Source organism: Crotalus tigris, unplaced genomic scaffold (genome assembly GCF_016545835.1).
Source record: "Crotalus tigris isolate CLP2741 ecotype Arizona unplaced genomic scaffold, ASM1654583v1 scf7180000023687.2574627, whole genome shotgun sequence".
NCBI classification, from domain to species: domain Eukaryota; kingdom Metazoa; phylum Chordata; class Lepidosauria; order Squamata; family Viperidae; genus Crotalus; species Crotalus tigris.
In genome coordinates, this window is record NW_024100118.1 from 2,344,987 (window position 1) to 2,364,150 (window position 19,164).

Sequence of the window (19,164 nt, forward strand, 5' to 3'; positions counted from 1 at the left end):
ATTTATTTATTTATGAGACTTATATACCGCTTTAAGTGCAAGCACTCTCTAAGCGGTGTACACCAGTAAGCAATGTATATATATATATTTACACTGCCCCCAACAATCTGGGTCCTCATTTTACCAACCCCGGAAGGATGGAAGGCTGAGTCAACCTTGAGCCGGTGAGATTTGAACCGCTGACCTGCTGAACACAGTCAGCTAAAGTGGCCTGCAGTACTGCACTCTAACTGCTGTGCCACCTCGGCTCTGTGTGATTCATTAAAACCATGTACATTTACAAATATTGAAATCATACAGGATATAAGAACAACAAATTAAATGACCGCTTCTAAAGTAACTAAAGTAAGGTCTTTAATTAATATTAAACGTTAGTAAAATTGAACAGGGGAGGCATTCCATAACTGTGGTGCTTGTATTGAGAATGCCTTGTTTTGGGTTGCTGCATAATGAATGTCTGGCAACTGAATTAAATCCAACAGGGACAGCTTGCTTGATATTATTTGCTGAGCTGGACCATGAGAGGTAAAGTGATCCATCAGAAGGTGAAGTAATTCAAACGTTCTATAGTGCTATAAACACCTTGAATTTGACCTGATAGCATGCATTCAAAACAGGGGTAGTGGGTTATCCCTTCAAATGTCCACTTGTCTCAAAGGCAATCTTATGAAGAATTAATTGCAATAATATAAATTTGAGGTTAATGTTTGGTAAGTCACTACGATTAATCTTACCCTTTCTTGGAGCGAAGAAACTCACCAAGCTACATGATCTCATGAGCAATTTGGGGAGAGGTAAGAGGAAACAAATGATGACCCATGTTATGTGATGTTGTAACATAAATTCTGACACAAACTCATCCTCTCAAAATCTCATGACAGTCCTCTACTAAGTATCCTTTCAGTGAACCCTGTTATTTGAAAAAGAGAAAATAGAGGGTATTAGGAAAAGAAAGGAAAAAAAGTATCCCCCCACTCACTTTTGATTCTGGTTGCACTTCTCATTTGCTTTAGCACCCCCTCCCCTCCGGCATCTCCTATCACATATAAAAATATTTATTTTTAAAAAAGGGATGCAACAAGAAATATTTTAATTTGAAGAGCTAAATTTTAATTCCAGTGCCTAGTTTTAAACCTCTTAGTAGTTAAAAAAAAGTTAGTGGGAATGTTAATAGCATGAGGCCTGGCTACTTTATGTTACAGATTTAATATTACGAACATAGATTTTGTTTTTGTTTTTGCTTTTAGTAGAATAAGAAAACCAAAGGAACATAACTCAGGAGACAACTGAAAAATGTTGATTTACGATGCCAAAAAAGAATAGTTCCATGAAAAGAAGATAATTTGATCATATCTAAAACATCATCAGAAAACCTTGTGCTCCTGAAAGTCTATATCATTCCATTTATTCACAAAAAAAGATAAAAGGCAGAGCTTACCAAGGTTTGCTTTTCAGGAAGTCTATGTCAGATCCAATACCTGAGGCATCATCTTTTGCCTGAACTTGTTTCCTTTCACAGGCATGCTTCCGCTTAAAATAGAGTATTTTAACTGTCTTGGCTGAAGAATTTGGAATCCGCCCATTCCCTCTGCGTCCAAATCCATATTTCTATTTCAATCACTGATTGTTTAATGCATGCTTTATTTGTCTAAGAAATGCCAGTTAAACTCTTCTGAAGTATTGCTATCTATTACTTTGGTGGTATCTAGCTATTGCGGTCTTGATATTTAGAAAGTAATCAGCCTTATTCCGTTCCTGCTATTTTCTCTACAAAAATAATTTTAGGCTTATCAATCACAGAAAGTCTTTTCTGTTAGGAAAATACCGTAACATGAAGCTTACAGGAATGGGATACGTCCTTAGAATAGATGTATTATAGATGCAAGGGAGAATATCATACCAAAAGGGGTTTGCCTGGCATATTTTTCTTTATTCATCAAATTGTCTTCCAATGGACTAGCTAGAAACACCCTGCAAGGAGTTAGGAAAGATATGGATTATTTAATGGGATACCTTTCAAAGTAGTGGATAGGGTTACACAAAATATTGAATTTTATTTGATTTAGCTGAAATGTAAATATAATTGCAAATAAGTTCTGTTAATTACATACAATTCACACAACTATGCCCCATGTCTGTAATAACATTTTCCTTTTGTCACATTTTTTTTTTAATTTGGAGGTTATTCAGGCCTAATTCATTACAAACACATACACACACACTGTGCTATGGAAAAAGATGGGAAAATATGCCTGATATGAAGAATGTGCTAAGATTTAATGCAAATGGTTAGCCTATTTTGGTTGTATATTTTTGCATGGATAAGCAGTGAGCAGCTCCTTCCCTCTCTAAGTCATGTGGATGATCTCATTGGAAAGATAGTGTCCACAACTATAGCATTGTTCTCTGCGGTGGAGAGTCAGCTGCCCTCGAAATTTATGGATTCAGGCTCAGGGAAAATAATAATAATAATAATAATAATAGTAGTAGTAAAGTTGGAAGGGACCTTGGAGGTCATCTAGTCCAACCCCCTGCTCGGGCAGGAAACCCTACACCATTTCGGACAAATGGCTGTCCAGTCTCTTCTTAAAAACTTCCAGTGTTGGAGCATTTACTGCTTCTGGAGGCAAGCTGTTCCACTGATTAATTGTTCTCACTGTCAGGAAGTTTCTCCTTAGTTCTAGGTTGCTTCTCTCCTTGATTAGTTTCCACCCGTTGCTTCTTGTCCTGCCTTCAGGTGCTTTGGAAAATAGCTTAATTCCCTCTTCTTTATGGCAGCCCCTGAGATATTGGAATACTGCTATCATGTCCCCCCTTGTCCTTCTCTTCGTTAAACTAGACATACCCAATTCTAGCAACCGTTCCTTATATGTTTTAGCCTCCAGTCCCCTAATCATCTTTGTTGCTCTTCTCTGTACTCTTTCTAGAGTCTCAACATCTTTTTTACATCGTGGTGACCAAAACTGGATGCAGTATTCCAAGTGTGGCCTTACCAAGGCATTGAAGAGTGGTATTAATACTTCACGTGATCTTGATTCTATCCCTCTGTTAATGCAGCCTAGCACTGTGTTGGCCTTTTTGGCAGCTGCAGCACACTGCTGGCTCATATTTAAGTGATTGTCTACTAGGACTCCGAGGTCCCTCTCACAGTTACTACTATTGAGCATGGTGCCACCTATGCTGTACTTGTGCATTTGGTTTTTCTTGCCTCCTCTACTGAAGACAATGGGAATCTCTTTGGACAAATTAGCTCATCAATGACCTCATCAGCATGACTAAGACAGGGGAAGAACTACTTACCACTCCACCACTTATTGGGTTAGGTTTTTAATCTATTTATTGTGGTTATGCCTAATAACTGTTAATTGGAGTTCCTCAATGAGAAAAAAATAGCAAAAAAGGGAAAAAAAGGAAAAGTACAGGTAGTCCTCAACTTATGACCACAATTGGGACCAACATTTTTGTTGCTCAGTGAAGCATTTGTTAAGTGAATTTTGTACCCTTGTATGACTTTTTGTCTCATAGTTGTTAAGTGAATCACTGCAGCTGTTAAGTTAGTATCACGGTTGTTAAGTGAATCTGGCTTTCTCATTGCTTTTCTTGTCAGAGGTCGCAAAAGGGGATCATAGGACCTGGGGCACTGCAATGGTCGTAAATATGAGTCAGTTGCCAAGCATCCAAATCTCAATCATGTGACTATGGGGAATACTGCAATGGTTGTAAGTGTGAAAAATGGTCATGTCATTTTTTTCAGGGACATTGTAACTTTAAACGGTCACTAAATGATCTGTGGTAAGTCAAGGACTACCTGTCATGGGAATCAGGGATGCCTTGAACAGATATTTCTATGCTGTGCAACATTTTAACTGAGAAAGTGAAAGAAAGTACTTAATACCATATTAAGAAAGAAAAGTATGTGGGAAAGAAATTTTGCTAGCTCTATGGTTAAGTCACTGATGCAGTTATAAGGCAAGACAATGTGGGAGAAGTTTGAATCAAGGATAATGAATCTGGAAGCCTTTGCTTGAAAAGCTTATTTTGCATTTGTTGCTATTTTATGCATTTATTTTCCTGTATGGGGAAAATGTGTCATGCAACATATAATATCAGTAATGAGCACTCTTATAAAATGTGCTGAAATGTATGTAGCTGTGGTGATTTGGGTGTTTGCTGTTAGAGGATTGTGTCAAGATTTCACAGCTCTTTGTGTTCTAAGGTGAGATTAAACAAATTCCAATTTGCCCAATATGGCATATACAGTAGATACTGGGTTCAAATATTCAAGTGGATACACAATCCAAATTAGGTGCCATATATACACAATATTGCATTAGATCAGAACACAGGGAGCAAGGAAATGGCTCAGAGGCCACACTATCTAAGAACTGCAGGCCTGGTTATAGGAATTGCTCTCTACCACAGTCCAAATTCAGCACAGGGATAAGATTCCCTCTTGGCATCCATAGCTATATTTCCCCTTTTTCTTGCTCTAACTGGTTGTGTTTCTGCCTTTTCAATGTGAGATGTAATGGGAGAACCGGACACATGTTTATATCTTTATCTCTGGAAAGAGATAAAAGATAAAGCCGAGGTGGCGCAGCAGTTAAAGTGCAGTACTGCAGGCCACTTTAGCTGACTGTGTTCAGCAGGTCAGCGGTTCAAATCTCACCGGCTCAAGGTTGACTCAGCCTTCCATCCTTCCGGGGTAGGTAAAATGAGGACCCAGATTGTTGGGGGCAATGTAAATATATATATATATATATACATTGCTTACTCGTGTACACTGCTTAGAGAGTGCTTGCACTTAAAGCGGTACCATAAATGCTGGCGTATAAGACGACTTCCGCGAGCACTGAAATCGGTGCCAAAGACAGGGGTTGTCTTATACGCCAAGTCGTCTTATACGCCGGAAATACTGGTAGTTTCCGGAGTATAAGACGACGTTCTAGGAATGCGGCCCAGCTATAAAGACGGGGGTCGTCTTATACGCCGGGTCGCCTATACGCCGGCATATGCGGTATATAAGTCTCATAAATAAATAAATAAAATAAATAAATAAGTGATGAGAGGACACACAGAAGTAACAAGTAATGGATGATCATTAGCAACATACATGAGAGGAATAGGGGATCTGAAATGATGGAAGCTTGAGTGATAGGATCTTGTGCATCTTTCCTTCCTCCCCAAAATTTGGCACTTAACTAATACACTTTTTTCCTCAGCTGACCAATGCTGGAGTTCTCCAGATTAATAGGTTTTATTTACATTGATAATGTTTCCTTCTGCTTATCATACTCTTTTTCTAAAATGGTAAGTCTATAGCTCCTGGCTTCCTTCTTTCATGACATTTAATCTTGAGGGAAGCCTGCTTTTCTCTTTCTTAAGTGTTTGCCACTTGGAGTAAGGGTATACTCTGTACATTTTAGTCGTTGTCATGCTATGGTAAAGCTCCCTTCTTTCATTTGTATTGTCAGGGCTGTTTTCACCGTTGATAAGCTATATCCATCAACCCTTTTATAGCTCAGCTATGATGGGAAAATCCACTTAACAGACTCCATTACCTTTTTTGTCTATAAGTACATTCCTGTGAAATGATTTTGATGCTGAATTGTTCCTATTGACTCTAACTGAGCTATCAATAAATAATTTGAGGCTGATAAACTGGTTTTATCAATGCAATATTGGCATTTCAGTCATATGCTTTTATCGGTATAACTCCTTACATATTTAACAGCATTAGAATTGGCTTTTACCTATTTGTTGCTCATAAACTTTCCCATCTATACCTAGAATAAGGTAAAGGTAAATAAGTTAGATAAGTAAAGTAGGATAGAAAATCTGCTTTGCTATGTATTATAAAAATACAATTTTTTTATAAAATTGGTTGTGATCAAAGAAGCATTTAATATACGAAGCAGATTATATGGCATCATTCAGATGTAATAATTATAGTGTATTAGGCTGAGAGTGAATGTTACACCCACACACTCCCTTCTTCTGTAGCTCACGTGCTTAAGTAAAATGCTTTTAGGGTTTACTAAGCCACAGTTTTTCATATATTTGAATTGTAAACTGTGGCATAAATTGAATTTATGAACCAGGATTACAATTTACGATGTATTTCAATTGATTCTATGACTCTGTTTACAGCTCAAATTTTTGAAGATGAAGTGGCCATGTAGCATAATTAAATGAAATATAAGTTTCCTTAATAATAATGCAAGCATAATATGGCCATGAAATTAATCAAGCAACTAATATATGCAATTTCCACAGCTAAGGTAATTATATATTTTGAGTTCCATTGCCAATGTATAATATATACTAATTAATCTTTCACTGTTTATCTAGCCTGAATACATCTAACTGAAAGAAGATAATACTGTGTTTGTTCTTAATTGTAGATACTATGTTGATGGACCACCCAAAGATGAATTCTGCAATTGTTTGCAAAATTTATGCTGTAAGCTACAAAAATTTATCTTGTCACAACGTCTGAGTGAAGTAAAAACAAGAACAAAAATACCACCGCCACAATAAGTAAACCAAACCAAACAAGCAAACAAACAAAAAAGTATAGAGCTCTCTGCAACATGTGGTAGTTGTTAAATAGATTATGTCTATCTTCCAGTGAAACTTTGTTGAGCGTAAGCCCATTCTATTCACTGGGAATTGGAAGTTGATTGTTCTACAATAATCCCCACTGATTTAATTAAAATTGAAACGTGAGTTGAATTGAGAGCTAGATATTAACAATTGTCAGTTTTCAATAATTTCTTCTGTCAAGTGCATGTTTATTTACACAAACCATCCAGTCTATGTATACATAGTATACATGTATAAAGTTTATGTAAACTGTAATGGGGTTAAGGGATCATGTATCTATATATCACTTTTATTGCAATTTCCTGCTGTCTTCTTAGGATGATATTATGTAAACCTGCGAATATGGCACAGTGAAAACATCCATAAAAAGACAAAGAGACTGTCATTTAAGTTGGAAAAGATTATCACTAAGGAGCAATTTCCCCTGTTCCTTCCATGTTTATGACACATCCCTTCTTTTTAGGCTATTTACAGTAGCTTGTTGACAAGGCACATATGCTTATTTAGAGCAAAAAGAATCTTTGCACCAGTCCATCTGTATCTTACTGCTGCAGAGAACACAGGCAATCAGCAGAGGGCATTGCCTGCCTTTTGTTTTAATTAATAACATGAAGCAAGAATATTTCTAACTAGCACATGGATCAACGTTTAGAGAGTCAGTGTGAGACCTCTGGTTTTTAAACAAAGTCTGGGAATTTGAATGGAATCAATTTGTAGATTATGTGAATAATGGTGAGAACTGTGAGACAATATGGTCTTTTCCCTGAAATAGAAGCACTGAAGCAATAATCTAGCCTCATGTCATGAACTTCCATGTGTGTACACCATGACAATAGTGCAGCACAGAGACTCTTGATTAGCTGGGAGTCTAAATTGTATAAATTAAATGGTATTTGCTCTTGTAAGCTGTTTTATGCAGCTGTTGTTACTAGCTGCCACAAACAGAACGGGCAAAATTCTAAGACCCAAAATGAAGTTCTTGTCCAAGTCTATTATTAGGATCAAAATAGTACTTTTTAAAATCAGTGTTCTTAATTTTCTTATGAATGCTTGGAAACAATATACATGTCTATTTCTATAAAATTCAGATAGCATTGAGACAAGATGGATCAAGAATGTGAAATTCCACAGTAACTTAAATATCTAAAATCCTGTGCCACACTTAACTAAGCTTATATTATCTCATTGGAACCTTGTTTGAATTATTATGGGGTAGATAAGAACTATTTACAGACACTCCTCACTTAACAATTCTAACTGGGGCCAGCAACTCCTTTGGTTAGTGAAGCAGTTGTTAAATGACACCGCAGCTTGCCTTCTTTCTCACTGATTTTACTTGTCAGAAGGCTGACTGGAAGTTTGCAAATGACAATTGTATGATCATGGAATGCTGTGACTGTCATAAATCTGAGATGGTTGTCAAGCACGCAAATTGTGATCACTGGGGATGCTGTAATAATTGTAAGTGTGAAGTCTCAGTCACTTTTTTAGCTCCATAATAACTTTGAATAGTCGCTAAACAAATGATCATTAAGTGAGGACTACTTTTATTCTTCTTTTCCTAGTTTAGGAGCAGAGATATATGAAGGAAGCAGTTTAACATGTCAGAGAAAGAATCATAGAGTCATAGGTAGTGGTGGGATTCAAATATGTGAATAATCGGTTCTCTGTGTGGATGCCGCTTCTGGAAGTCCATTCTGGGCCTGGGCAACAAAAAATAGCTACTGGTTCTGCCAAAGTGGTGTGAACTGGCTGAATCCCACCACTGGTCATAGGTTGGAACCTTGGTGGCCTTCTAGCCCAGGGGTTCTGAACCTTGGTAACTTTAAGACTTGTGGACTTCAACTTTCAGCATTCCTCAGCCAGCTTGCTGGCTGAGCAATTCTGGGAGTTGAAGTCCATAAGTCTTAAAGTTTCCAAGGTTGAGGACCTCTGTTCTTGTCTACCTGTTGCTTGAGCAGGAGAACTTATACCATTCTGAACAAGTGTCATCCAATCATTTTACAAAAACCTCCAGAGATGGAGCACCCACAACTTCTGAGGCAAGCCATTCCACTGATTAATTGTTCTCACTGCCAGGAAACTTCTCCTTAGTTCCAGGATTACTTTTTAATGACCCTGTTACTTCTTGTCCTGCCCTCAGGTGCTTTGAAGAACAAATCAATCGCCACTTCTCTGTGGCAACCCATCATGTACTAGAAGACAACTATCATGTCACCTCTGTTCCTTCTCTTTGTTAGAATATGCATGCCTAGTTGTTTTAACTGTTCATCATACAATTTAGCCTCCAGACCCCTTGTCATCTTTCTTGCGCTTCACTGTACAGGTGGTCTTCAACTTGCAACTGTTTATTTAGTGACCATTTGAAGTTACAACGGGCACTGAAAAAAAGTAACTTATGACCATTTTTTCACACTTACGATCTTGCAGCATCCCCACAGTCATGTGATCAAAATTCAGATACTTGGCAACTGGTTCATATTTATCATCGTTGCAGGGTCCCAGGATCATGTGATCACCATCTGCAAACTTTTGACAAGAAAAGTCAATGGGGAAGTCAGATTCATGTTACAACTGTGTTACTAACTTAACAACTTGAGTGATTGACTTAACAACTGTGCAAGAAAGGTTGTGAAATGGGGCAAAACTCACTTAAAATGTCTTGCTTAGCAACCAAAATTTGGTCTCAATTGTCGTCATAAGTCGAGGACTATATTCTTTCTAGGGTCTCTTTTTTAAAATCATGGTGACCAGAAGTGGATGCAGTATTCCAAATATGGCCTCACTGGTACAGTATAAAGCAGTAGTATAACTTCACATGATCTTGATAATGTTTCTCTGTTGATGTAGCTTAGAACTGCATTGGCTTTTTTGACAGCTGCAGCACACTGCTGGCTCATACAACCTGACTCATACTTAAGTAGTAGTCTACTAGGACACCTATATCCCTCTCACAATCACTACATACTTCTATATGTTTCATGTGATCTGCACATGATGTTCACCTAAAAAACAAAAATCCATAATGGTTATTGGGTGCCATACCCTCAAAATTGGATTGCTTTTAGAAAATATGAACATTGACAAAATATTCCTCTGTCTGTTATCAAAGGCCACACAGCATGTATTCACACATATATTGTTCTAATATATTACAATATTCTAGATTCTTGGGGAAAACTTTATGCCAGCTAAAGTACTGGCAGCTGTGTTTTCACATTGTTGTTTATATACTATAATAATAATTTATTAAATTTATATGCCACCAACTCACAGTTACGCTGGGAGTCAAGTACCAAATATGGCATTTCTTTGTACTTAAAAACTTAACCCAACTATATTGCTAGCTTTCCTGCTTTCAGCTTTTTATTTTAAAATCCTTTTGCTTGCTATTTTTTAAAAAAACTAATCTAATTAAGTGTAAGTTATTTAATACAAACTATACAAAGCTTCAGCCTTAGCCTATTTATTTAGAAGTGTTCATAAAATTCATTTTTCATTCTTTTTATTCTCTTTTCCAGATTCATACACAAAGCACAGTCTAAGTCCATCAGTTGTGCATTAATGTGATTTCAATATGTGTTGCTAGGATCATTTAAAAGGTAGAATTAGGCCATATGTTAATCTGTGACAATTTCTGGATAAAAGGATTCTATACATCTAACAATAATAGCTAGCTAGTTTGCTCATGAACTCATCAATAGACATCAAATATGACAAGGATATTTGTTGTTGCTGTTGGCCCCATATTAATGACAAAAGAATATAATATTTTTTATAGCAGGATTGGAATATGCTTATTGCGGCATTGGAGCAATATATTAAGCTGGTTCCTTGAATAACAGGCTTCAGTATATTTACTTTTGAGGTTGCTATTAATGCCGAAGCAAAAAGTATTTTTAAAAGATGGAGGATGGCTATCTTTTCTTAAGAGAAGTTCAGAATTACTGCTGAGACAGACCAAAGACACATAAAAAATAGCACATTTCTGCCAACAACATGCTGATATTGGCTGTTTCATCTTTTTTTTAAATAAATTGATATTATTCTGTGAGGATACTGTACTTTAAAAGCCTCCCATTCTGGTTGCTGAATTGGGCTGCCTTGGATACTATGGTATACATTAAAAATGCATTGGTATGGAGCAAAGCAAGAAATTATTTTGATAGAACATTAAACTAAATGTACAGGAAAATACATATTTAGCAACGAGGAATGTGTTACCCTCTTCTTTTGGCACACTTAAAATTAGGATTGACAGCAGAATAAAAGCATTGGAGGAACTATTACTACTTATGAGAAGAACAAAGGAAGGAAGCAATCAAACTTACTGGTGGCCAGACCAATCTATAGAACTGGGAATGGATTAGGGAGATAACATTGTTATGTATTCAAATTTTCAAGCCCCTTTTTGCCCCTCTCCCTAACCCAGAAGAGCAAAGGTGTGTGGTATAATGTCACAAAGTTCACATATGGGCAGTTGGGAAGCAATTGTGGGGCAATAATAATACCATCATAGTTTTTGTTCACACAGTCTAGTGGTAGCCAGCAGGAAAGTTAGGGCTTTAAGAAATATTTAGACAACTTTTTGCAGGAGGTGAGGATAGCAGCACTGGGGTGGGTGGCAGAAACAGAATTATGGAGTCAGCATCACAATATAATGATGCAAGTCTTGCCTCTTTTGTGTGTTTATTATGCCATTGCATGGATTGCAGATTATTTTGAATTCCAGTTTCTATAATTTCTTCCACAGGCCCTGGTGAAAAATAATACAGATTGTATTCTAGCAACATCTGGACTGCTAATCTTGGTGAAAATATATTCTGTACAAATTGAAGGCAATATATCTATGTATACATTTTGGTGGGGAACATGGATGATCTTCCTAGAGATTTAGTGGACACTTTGAGCTAGCAAAGTCTTTTTTATGTTCATACAGTATGTTTCATCATGTACATAACTTGATTTAAAACACACACACACACACACACACACGCACACATTCTGCCTTTTTGTAGAGCTATTTTATTATTGGAGATCAGATACATTTTTCTGGAATCACCTTCTGATTAGCAGTTATAATGTGCCTCCATTTAAGACAGGCCTTGACTGGATAAATGATTAAGAATATGCTTCTTCCAAGCCTGGAGAATTGCATGTTCACTAAAGCAGATGAGATTGCAGATCCCCTTCTCTTCTTTTCTGAGAGGACATACAATAGAACATACAGGATAAGAAGAATCTTGCTGACTCATAGCAGGACGTTTCTAATGCAACATTCCAAGTTACAATGACCAATTAGATGTACCTGCAAACCTCATAGACAAGACTTAAAGGAAATAGTCCTCTTTAAACAACGATAGATGCACTGTTTTCATCTAAACATGCAAAAAAACACTGCTACTTGAAATTCTGGAAAGAATATTTGGTCTGCAAGCCCTAGGATAAAATATGAAATATTGTTTATTACCTTTAAAATTCTATATAGCTTGAATCAGGTGGCTTGTTGAAACATCTGCGTTCATCCACTTATCTAATCCATCTTTTATAACTATTTAAATAGTTGGCCATCTAATGGCAATGAATTTTACGTTTAGTTATGCATCTTGCTAAGTCCTGAATCTTTATGGTTTTATATGAGAGAAGAAATTTTTTCCATGTCATGTAAAATCATATGCAGCCTTTTCTATCATATTCCCCTTTACACACTTCCTCTTTAGGCTAAACAGTTCCAAATGTTTTTGTCTTTTTCTGAATCTGAGCACATGTTCACCCTGGCAGCCTTCCCCAGTTTGATGCCTTCAGATGTCTTGGGATTACAGCATTGAGAGTTTCCAGTCAATATAACCAGTGAGAACTTTAAGAATCATACATGTCTGGATCTACTGTATTATAGAATGCTATGTAAGGTTTTTTGGATAAGCTAGAAGTGTATTTCATAGATATATTTGCTGTATTACAATAATATTTAAAGTGGCAGAGGATTTATTTGTTGTTGGAACTAGATTATATGACAATAGCCTTTCCATTGCAATATTGCAATATTTTTCAGCTGCTTTAAGATACTTTGTTGTAGACCAGGGCTTTTCAACCTTTTCACCCATTGTACCACTTTTAGGATATGGTAATATCCGAATACCACCAGTCGCCTAGCAAGATGTCAAAAACTTGATGACCCCCCCCCAAAAAGGAAAAAAGTGATAAAGTACAGGTAGTCCTCAACTTACAACAGTTCACTTAATGACTGTTCGAAGTTACAATGGCACTGAAAAAAGTGCCCCCCAAGCCACAGCCGAGCAAGACACCTGCCTGCCCGCTTGGCCACGCTCTTCCTCCTGTCCGAGGTTTTCATTGTTGTGAGCATTTCTGTTGAGGATTGGCAGCATGGGTGAGGTGGGGGGTGTTTGTTTTTTATTCCCCCCCATCTGCTGAGTGGTTGCAGCAGGTTTTGGTCACTTCACATGACCCTGGGACACTGACCATCATAAATATGAATCAGTTGCCAGGCATCTCAATGTAAATCACAAGACCCTGGAGATGCTGCAGCATTCCAGCTGATTGGCACGTCTTTTGGGCTCAGCAGAAGCACCAGGATCAGTGCTGCTTTCCAGCTGATCGGCACTTCTTCAGGGCTCAGCAGAAGCTGAGCCTGGCGCTGAGCTGGAGCCTGGCGCTGATCCTGGGGCTTCCGCTGAGCCCTGACAGCCCTGCAGCTCCAGCCATCTCTTGCTCGTGCTTGTGCAGTTCTGCCATCAGTTCAGCTCATTCCCCTCCCCTGCTACTTTTTCTAGGATGGTCACATACCACCTGCCAGGTGCCAATGTACCATAGGTGGTACCCGTACCACTGGTTGAAAAGCCCTGTTGTAGACCACTTGTCTTCTCTTAGTTGTTAAAAACTAAGTGAGTTTGGATTAGTTACTCTTGCTCTGCCTTAGGCTGGGAAGTGGGAAAAACATCCTGGAAGAAGGTAAAAAAACATACTAAGAAAGAAAAAGAAAAAGAAAAAGAAAAAGAAGGAAGGAAGGAAGGAAGGCAGGCACCAAAGTGAGGTACTTGGATGAGATCTTCAATATAAAAAAGTGGCTAGCAAGCAAACTAAATGCTTTCTTATAGTACATTTTTATTATATGGAGACTAAACACACAACTGGAAAAGGCAGCCAGGTCTAACTATTCCCCTTGGAAAATAATCATAGCTTTTCTTATGTGGGAAGAATGAGTCTGACTCTGTTTAAGTGTTGAGTGAATCAGATAAAGTTAATTTTCCTTTTTTTGTTTTTATCATGAGCATGTAAGATTGAGTTTGAGGGAACCATAATCATAAAGCTACAAAGAGACATAAAGGGATCTGTAATTTATGTAAGAGAGACCAAGAGCTGACAAATGAACAAGACCAATCGGCCTGTCACTCTGCAGGAAGATGGAGATATATGAATGTCTCTGCTTTTTTGTTGATTAAAGCATGTGCAAATTTTGTGTATCAGATCACTGCTGAAATAACTGATGCTTATTTTAGGGCTATTCTTGGATTCAGGAAGTATTCAAGTGGTAGGGGCTAGACTTGAAATATTACATAGTAAATATTAATTTATGAAATCAGGAAAAGCATGGGTGGGGGGATGAAGAATCATAAAAAGTTTTAGCCTAAGGGTTTTTTTTCCAAATAACTAGCTGCTCCATGTTTCATGGGAAATTTTTTTGGGCATGTTTATTTCTCTTCAGGATCTGGAACAAAGTACTTCTTGTTTACAGTATATATCTTTTTGTAACTGCAGATTGTTAAAAAGCCATAAAGATAGTAGGTACCACGTTTCTCCAAGTGTAGTCAAAAGTGTGTGTGTGTGTGTGTGTGTGTGTGTATAAATGAAAATAGAAAGTGTAAAAATGAAACACTTTTTAAGAATATGTATATTGCTAATGATCCATGCCGTAATGAAGACATGAGAATTACAGCTCCAAATACCATAAGTAGGGTAATAAGCATACCTATATATCATAAATAAGGTGTCTTCTGAGAGTTAATTGTTTAGGCTGAATGTATTCTGCAAGTTACATTACTTCCACTTGCCTTAAGTGCAATCCTAGAGTTAAGAATTTTTTTTTTAAATTTGAAGAAAGAAGAGCTTTGAAACATACTAGTGCCATAGAAATTATATTATTTGCAGGTATGTGAAAAATTCAATAGATTCATATATTATTGCTGACTATGTAGGCTCCCCATAAATAAAATTGCCCAGTCAAAATTTGAAATAGCCAAAAATATTGCACTGAAACAACCCATTTCAGTAGCAAGTTTTATGTATATTCATTTGAATGAGCTAGACCAGGGGTCTGCAACCTTAAATACTCAAAGAGCCACTTGGACCCATTTCCCAGAGAAAAGAAAACACTGGGAGCTGCAAAACTTGCACGCGCACGCAAGAGGGGAAACTTGATTGAAGAGTTTAATTAAAAAGAAATAGAGGCCGCTGTGCATGAGTTCACTCTCTCTCTCTTTCTCTCTCTCTCCCTCTCTTTCTCTCTCTCTCCTCTCCCCCTCTCTATTTCTCTCTCTCCCCCCTCTCTCTTTTCTCTCTCTCTCTTTCTCTCTCTCTTCCTCTCTCTCCCCCTCTCTCTTTTCTCTCCCCCCCTCTCCCCTCTCTCTCCCTGTCTCCGATCTGCTGCTCACCTGGCAAGCTGGCTTAAAGCTGCTCTCCAACAGGCTGGCTCTCTCCTACCCTTCCTGCTTCCTGCTTCCTGCAGAGATGCAGCAAAGGGAGAAGCCCTGCTCAATAAGCTTGTCAGCTCATCAGAACAGTCTGAGGCCACTCTCTTTTTTACATACATACACACAGAGAGAGAGAGGGGAAACAGGGAAGCGCAAGTGCCTCTCTCTGTCTCTCTCTGCAAATGGCAGGGGAGGCTGGGAACTGCAGGAGAAGGCTCAAAGAGCCACATGCGGCTCCGGAGCCACAGGTTGCTGACATGTGAGCTAGACTGATACCATGCATATGTTTAAACATGTTTTGTTTTCAGATAAATTGGTTGACAAAGAGGTTATTATAAGAGTAAATAAACAGGTCTCCCATATTCATCAGCTTACTAATCTGGTTGGCGTATATAAGGAGTATTTGTTAAAAGTACAACAGCTAAAAGGGATCTGCTTGTCCAAGTATATTTGTCTGAATGGCAGATCTTAAGGGCTCATGGATCTCTTATTTTTGGAAGGGACATAAGGAATAATCAGACTAAATTTGGATGGGTTTCGGTTGTGAAACTAAGAGGCACCCACTTTTACCTTTTATTATTCACACATTAATTGTTGAGAGAGGAAGACCAGAAAAACATTTAACAATCCTTACACTGCACCCTTTTTTCAATATACTAATTAGATTAACAATTTCATTTTCAAAGTGTTCTTTGGAAAGGCATATTTTGCTTTTTGCCTTTTTATTGTTCCTCTAATAACACAGAGACTTAACAATTGTCAATAAAAAAGACAAAACAGTCTCAATAGTTGATGTGGCAGTACCTGGAGAAGCTGAATAAAAGAAAGAACTGGAGTAAATAAAAATATAAAATCCTGGAAATAGAAGTAGAACGACTGTGGCAAAAGAAAGCAAAGACTGTACCAATAAAAATAGGCATCTTAGATGAAATCCCAAAATATCTGGAGGACCACTTGAACATCATCAGCATTGACAAAAGCACCATTAGTTAATTGCAAAAGGCAGCTTTACATGGAACAGCTTACATCCTTCAGAAATGCTTTTAACAACATTGCCTATCCCAGGTCCTTGCGAAGGACTTGATAGTTGGGTAAAAATGCCAAATCCAGTCTAAACATCTGACTGGCTGTATAACAAACCACAATGATATTAAACATCAAGATTTGAAATTCAGAATTGAAAGATTATGGAACTGGCTGTGGTGTCTCAGTGGTTAAGATCAGCTCCAGGCAACTATAGGCCAATTACCTCCTTACCAATAACTTTCAAATTGCTAACCGGTGAGGTAATTGATGAAGTCCAATAGCATCTACTTGAAAACAAGCTCTTTCCACTTGAGCAGAAAGGAAACTGTCAAACAACAAAGAGAGTTATAATTGACAAGATAATTTAGGAAAATTGCAAGAGAAGGAAGATCAATTTGAATATTGCTTGGGTTGATTACAAGAAGACATTAAGCTACCTGCCACATGATTGGAATAATCAAATGCCTAGAAATAACAGGAGTAAATCAAAACATCAGAAGCTTTGTGCAAAGATGAAAGGCAGAAAAGAAGACCTACTTGCTGGTTAATGATGATAGAGTGGGAGAGGTCAAAGAAGCTCACTATCAGATCCACCATCTTTGGCTTGGCACTTCACTGGAATCCTGCTACCAAAGGACTAGGGGAGAGAGATGGGTAACAAATGGCAATAAACCTGTATGCATTTATTGTGGGAATTAGGGAGGGGTGGTATGGCAGCTAAGAAAAAGCAGATCTACATAAGACCGGTTTGTGCCAGGAATCCTCAAGGTCGTTTACCCTGAGTGTGGAAAGTTACCAGCCCAAACACCTCAGTGTTCCCAAAACATCTTGGTGGCATTGCATTGGCTGGATTTGAACTGGATTTGGATTTGTGGGGAAGGATGGGAGGAATCAGGAATGGGGAATGAAGAAAATAGTTTTGTGTTGCTGCATGGGAAACCTAGATTCTGCCTGACTTTATTGCAACCAGCATCTTTTAGTAAAAATACTTTCACTTCAATCAAATGGAGTCAAGGGTTTTTCTTTCCTAAGGGATCAGACTGGGGCAGGTCTGACACTCACTCTCAGAACTATTGATTGTTATTTTATTGATCCCTCCTGTCAACAATACTGAACAAATCAGGCCCTGGCTATCAAACATGAAAAAAAAATCTGCCAGACTATCTGGATGATTTATATGGATGATCTGAAGCTATATGGAAAAAAACTTTGCCTGAAATAGAAATATTGTATTAATTTAAAGTTAGTTTATGAACTTTCTAAAGGACCTTTCTCCAGCAAAGCATTGACCTAAAAAGCCTTCATTGCAGCACCACAGGATGTTACACAATTAGCATTTAGATGGGAAATGATGATCAGGAAATCCCAGAACTGTAGGTGAGCCTGGAGGTTGAAAAATATTCCAGAAGGAGGCATGGCAAATCACTTCCATACCACTGTGCAGAAAATTGAATGGATGTGCCAGGAGAAAAGACCTCCAAGGTTTCATTTTCTTTATTCATATAACTAATACGCTATTCTGCCATTCTTTAATCTATTTGGAGAGATATTTCACAATATGCTTTAGATTTTACAATCCAAAATTATTTGGTTTCAGTATTGTCCTATCTTTTTAAATTCAGACTTCTGCTGGTGGTCGGAGTCGGCAATTGTCAATTGTTTCGGTTTCCATTAGTTGAAAAAATATTTGCTGAATACATCCATCATTACCACTTTCCTTCTCCTAAGAATTAAATCTACATCTGGTAAGGTAGTCTGTGAAGAATTCTAGGTATGTGCATCCTGATAATAGCATTTCTTTAATTAACTGGCTAAACTATGCATTATGTATTTGTTTTTGCTTTGTAATCAACCTTCTCCAGTTATATTTCCTAGTTATATTGGACTTCAGTTCTTACAAAACAACAATAGCATGGTTCTTCATTGTGAATTATGGGAACTGCAGTCCCACACATCTGGAGGGAAAACAATCCATTGGGTTGGGCAGCCAAATATAAAATATAAAATAAAACAAAAGAGATAAAAAAGGCTGGGCTATGTGAACTTACAGCTTGGCCATTTAAGCAAGATTTAAATTAATTATTTTTGACCAGATTTGTTTTTCTTTCATACATTCTAATCTGATATTAGAGTCAGTAAAATATTTAAAATAATTTGATTCAAATCTTTTCCTGACTTGGTACACTTCTGTCAATGTTTAAATAGGTTATGTGTTGCATCCTAACAAACCTGGTAAACTACTGTTCCAAATATTTGTGTTTGTAGGTGGGAGTCAAAAGATATCACTGAACATATATGTCTTGCTCACAGTACTTAATTTAGAATGTTGATTTAATAGGTATGTTGTAACATCTTGTTTGAAATGGTTGCTGACTGATTTCTCTGAAGGGTGTGTACCAGTGTAAATAAAACAGAAGGTAATATCCAATCTTGGCTTCTCTTTCTAGTTTCAGCTGATGATTAATATGTAGTATTCATTGGATCTTTACTTAGGTGCTTAACTTGCTTGCCAGATTGACTTTTTATCTTGATTGACCAATTACTTAGAGAGTGGTGGGCCTCCTCAAATGGAGGTCAGACATTCATTTGTCTGGGATGTTTTAATTTGGTTTTGTGCATTGAGCGTAAATGAGCTTACATGGTCCTTTCTGATTCAGTTACTATGATTTTGCATTTTGTTTTCAGGTCTAAGATTCTTCATGAACTAAGGCTCATATTTTCTGATAATAAAGAAGTGCTGTCTCTTCTAAAGTACTGTTCCCCACTTAAAATTATCATGCACAACTACATTGAAAACAAATGAACATTACTTACTTTTAAGTAA